Genomic DNA, 4,166 nt, shown 5'->3' on the forward strand with positions numbered 1-4,166 from the left:
AGGTGGGGATGTGATAGGAATACGGGATTACTGTAGGATTAGTATAAATGTGTGGTTGATGGTCGGCACAGACTCAGTGGACCGAAGGGCCTGTTAAAGTGCTGCATCTCGAAACTAAACACAATACTGACACCTCGTGTCACAGATACACACTGACACCCAGTAACACAGGGAAACACTGATAAACAGTAACAAAGACATACACTGACACCAAGTAACACAGACACACACTGAAACCCAGTAACAAAGACATACACTGACACCAAGTCACAAAGACATACACTGATAACATGTCACAAAGACATACACTGATACCCAGTAACACAGGCACACACTGACACCAAGTAACAAAGACATACACTTACACCAAGTAACAAAGAAAGACAATTACACCAAGTAACAAAGACATACACTTACACCAAGTATTTTCACATACACTGACACCAAGTAACAAAGACATACACTGATACCCAGTAACACAGACACACACTTACACCAAGTAACAAAGACATACACTGACACCAAGTCACAAAGCCACACACTGACACCCAGTAACAAAGAAATACACTGACACCAAGTCACAAAGACATACACTGATACACATTAAAACAGACACACCCATACACCAAGTAACACAGACACACACTGACACCAAGTAACAAATAAATACAATGACACCAAGTAACAAAGACATACACTTACACCAAGTAACAAAGACAGACAATTACACCAAGTAACAAAGACATCCACTTACACCAAATATTTTGACATACACTGACACCAAGTAACAAAGACATACACTGATACTCACTAACACAGACAAACACTTACACCAAGTAACAAAGACATACACTGACACCAAGTCAAAAAGACACACACTGACACCCAGTAACAAAGACATACACTGACACCAAGTCACAAAGACATACACTGATACCCATTAACACCGACACACCCATACACCAAGTAACACAGACAAACACTGACACCAAGTAACAAAGACATACACTGATACCCAGGAACACAGACACACACAAACTCCAAGTAACACGGACACACACTTGCACCAAGTAACAAAGACATACACTTACACCAAGTAACACAGACATACACTGACACTAAGTAACAAAGACATACAATTACACCAAGTAACAAAGACACACAATTACACCAAGTAACACAGATATACACTGACACCAAGTAACAAAGATATGCACTGACACCCAGTAACACAGACACACACGGACACCAAGTAACAAAGACACACACTTGCACCAAGTAACACAGACACACACTGACACCCAGTAACACAGATACACACTTACACCAAGTAATACAGACACACACTGACACCAAGTAACAAAGACATACACTGATACCCAGTAACACAGGCACACACTGGGGGTGAGGGGTTGGGGGTTCGCATTGGCGCAGTGGTTAGCACTGCAGCCTCACAGCTCCAGGGACCCGGGTTCGATTCTGGGTACTGCCTGTGCGGAGTTTGCAAGTTCTCCTTGCGTCTTCATGGGTTTCCTCCGGGTGCTCCGGTTTCCTCCCACATGCCAAAGTCTTGCAGGTTGATAGGTTAATTCGCCATCATAAATTGCCCCTGGTATAGGTAGGTGTCCGAGTGTATCAGGCCTGTGTCCTCAGTACCTTGCTCTACGGCAGCGAGGCCTGGACAACGTATGCCAGCCAAGAGCGACGTCTCAATTCATTCCATCTTCGCTGCCTTCGGAGAATACTTGGCATCAGGTGGCAGGACTATATCTCCAACACAGAAGTCCTTGAAGCGGCCAACATCCCCAGCTTATACACACTACTGAGTCAGCGGCGCTTGAGATGGCTTGGCCATGTGAGCCGCATGGAAGATGGCAGGATCCCCAAAGACACATTGTACAGCGAGCTCGCCACTGGTATCAGACCCACCGGCCGTCCATGTCTCCGTTATAAAGACGTCTGCAAACGCGACATGAAATCGTGTGACATTGATCACAAGTCGTGGGAGTCAGTTGCCAGCATTCGCCAGAGCTGGCGGGCAGCCATAAAGACAGGGCTAAATTGTGGCGAGTCGAAGAGACTTAGTAGTTGGCAGGAAAAAAGACAGAGGCGCAAGGGGAGAGCCAACTGTGCAACAGCCCCAACAAACAAATTTCTCTGCAGCACCTGTGGAAGAGCCTGTCACTCCAGAATTGGCCTTTATAGCCACTCCAGGCGCTGCTTCACAAACCACTGACCACCTCCAGGCGCGTATCCATTGTCTCTCGAGATAAGGAGGCCCAAAAGAAATAGGTAGGTGGTAGGGAAATATATCGGGACAGGTGGGGATGTGATAGGAATACGGGATTACTGTAGGATTAGTATAAATGTGTGGTTGATGGTCGGCACAGACTCAGTGGACCGAAGGGCCTGTTAAAGTGCTGCTCTCGAAACTAAACTAAATACTGAAAGCTAGTGTCACAGATACACACTGACACCCAGTAACACAAACAAACACAGACTGACACCCAGTAACACAGAGAAACTCTGATAAACAGTAACAAAGACACACACTGACACCAAGTAACACAGACACACACTTACACCAAGTATTTTCACATACACTGACACCAAGTAACACAGTCACACACTGACACCCAGTAACAAAGACATACACTGACACCAAGTCACAAAGACATGCACTGATACCCAGTAAAACAGACACACTTACACCAAGTAATACAGACATACACTGACACACAGTAACAAAGACATACACTGACACACAGTAACAAAGAAATACACTGATACCTGGTAACAATGACATACACTGACATCAAGTAACAAAGTCATACACTGACACCAAGTAACAAAGATATACACTTACACCAAGTAACAAAGACATGCACTGACACCAAGTAACAAAGACATACACTGATCCACAGTAACACAGACACACACTTACACCAAGTAACAAAGACATACACTGACAACAAGTAACAAAGACATACATTGATACCCAGTAACAAAGACATACACTTACACCAAGTAACAAACACATGCACTGACACCAAGTAACAAAGACATCCACTGATACCCAGTAACACAGACACACACTTACACCAAGTAACAAAGACATACACTGATACCCAGTAACACAGACACACTCTTACACCAAGTAACACAGACACACTCTTACACCAAGTAACACAGACATACACTTACACCAAGTCACAAAGACATACACTGACAGCAAGTCACAAAGACATGCACTGACACCCAGTAACAAAGAAATACACTGACACCAAGTAACAAAGACATACACTGATACCCAGCAACACAGACACACACTTACACCAAGTAACAAAGACATACACTGACACCAAGTAACAAAGTCATACACTGACACCAAGTAACAAAGACATACACTGACACCAAGTCACAAAGACATACACTGACACCAAGGAACAAAGACATACAGTGATACCCAGTAACACAGACACACACATACACCAAGTAACAAAGACATACACTGACACCAAGTAACAAAGACATACACTTACACCAAGTAGCAAAGACATACACTGACACCGAGTAGCAAAGACATACACTGACACCAAGTAACAAAGACATACACTTACACCAAGTAACAAAGACATACACTGATAACCAGTAACACAGACACACACTTACACCAAGTAACAAAGACATACACTGACACCAAGTAACAAAGTCATACACTGACACCAAGTCACAAAGACATGCACTGACACCCAGTAACAAAGAAATACACTGACACCAAGTTACAAAGACATACACTGACACCAAGTAACAAAGACATACTCTGATACCCAGCAACACAGACACACACTTACACCAAGTAACAAAGACATACACTGGCACCCTGTCACAAAGACATACACCGACAGCAAGGAACAAAGACAGTCAGTGATACCCAGTAACACAGACATACACATACACCAAGTAACAAAGACATACACTGACACCAAGTAACAAAGACATACACTTACACCAAGTAACACAGACACACACTTACGCCAAGTAACAAAGACATACACTGACACCAAGTAACAAAGACATACACTGATACCCAGTAACAGACACACACTTACAACAAGTAACAAAGACATACCCTGACACCAAGTAACAAAGACATGCACTTACCC

This window comes from Heterodontus francisci, unplaced genomic scaffold, assembly GCF_036365525.1.
Source record: "Heterodontus francisci isolate sHetFra1 unplaced genomic scaffold, sHetFra1.hap1 HAP1_SCAFFOLD_83, whole genome shotgun sequence".
NCBI classification, from domain to species: domain Eukaryota; kingdom Metazoa; phylum Chordata; class Chondrichthyes; order Heterodontiformes; family Heterodontidae; genus Heterodontus; species Heterodontus francisci.